We start from the raw sequence: 1490 nt of genomic DNA, 5'->3' as shown, positions 1-1490 counted from the left end.
ATATTTAGTCTAAATTCCACGTTCTGGCACATTGTGAATGTGAGACTTAGAACAAAGAATCTGTAACACCTGGTTGGTTACCCAGGTTCAGCTCCTTTGATAAACATCTAACTGGAAAAAATTTGTGATTCGTGCCAATATGCCCACATTGCTCTTCTCAATATCAACATCTGGAAATAAGGCCCAGAGATGACAGCACGACCTGGGTTTAATTCCCAACACCACATTTTCCTACCAGTCTCACCCAATGAGGCTCTGAAGGTTTCCAGCACAGCTGGGCTAACCCAGGTACTTCCAACTGAACCTTAAAATCCAAACAGCATAAAACCTTTCATCAGTGTTCCAACTACCTACTATATGGTGGGTGCCCCAAATCTCTGGAGCACTACTTATGAGATCCTCAAAAAGAAGGGAAAATAATAAATAGGAAAAATATAAAATGTATAATAAAAGATAATAAATGTCATAAGTAAAGTGCTGTGTTCTTTTAGGATAAATCCTTCAGATCTAACAGCTGAAAAAATATCTTAATTTTCTCCTGCCATCCCCAAACCTTATCTTAGAAGTAACTAGAAAGATGAAACACATTATAGAGTATCTGGCAAAAAATATTTTGGATGGACTAATCTGCTCCATTGACTGAGTGATGAAATCAGAGATTAATGAAATTCTAAGAATTAACCATAAGATGTACAGTATTAAGATAAGGCTAACATTATTTGACCTGTGTATGCCAGTGGGATAAATAGGAACCCGACCTCACAGCCCATGCAACAATCCACTCAAATTGGATCACTACCCTATGTCAAAGGGTCAACGTAGTACAACTTTTTTTTTTTAAGCAGTACAACTTTTCAAAGGAAATACAGAGGTCAGTCTTCACAATCTTAGACATGGCAATAGATTCTTAACTATGATGCCAAAATCACAGATAACAAAGGGAACTTTCTCAATATTAAAAAAGCACTGTGTTTTGTGGGGGGTGGTGCTATGGGATGCATTCTGGGAACATTGGTGAAGAGTGGATGGTGATGGGATTGGTGATGGGATTATCTCTGATTTATTGATTGTCTGAAACCCAACTATAAAGGGATTTGTAAATCACAATGGTTTTGATAAAATAAAATAAAATTTAAGGAAGTTTCTGTGTTTCAAGAGAGACTACCAAGAAAGTTGGAAAATAACCCAGAGAATGGAGGAGTCTGTGTGAGTATTATATGTCTCATAAGAAGTTGTTTCAGAATATATAAAGAATTCCTATGAGTCAATACTAAAGATGCATAACTATAATTTTAATAAGCAGAGGATCTGAAAAGACCTTCCTGCAAAGAATAAAAATTAATGAACAAAAATCACATGAAAAAGATGATGCTAAGCATCATTAGTGACCACAGAAAAAGGGAAACAGTCAAACCACATTCAGAAGCAGTATTTTAAACCTACAAGTATAACTGAAGGTACTGAACAAATGATGATGAAAGTGTGGAAAA

This window comes from Suncus etruscus, chromosome 12 (genome assembly GCF_024139225.1).
Source record: "Suncus etruscus isolate mSunEtr1 chromosome 12, mSunEtr1.pri.cur, whole genome shotgun sequence".
Lineage (NCBI taxonomy): Eukaryota > Metazoa > Chordata > Mammalia > Eulipotyphla > Soricidae > Suncus > Suncus etruscus.
This window is presented reverse-complemented; position numbering follows the sequence as displayed.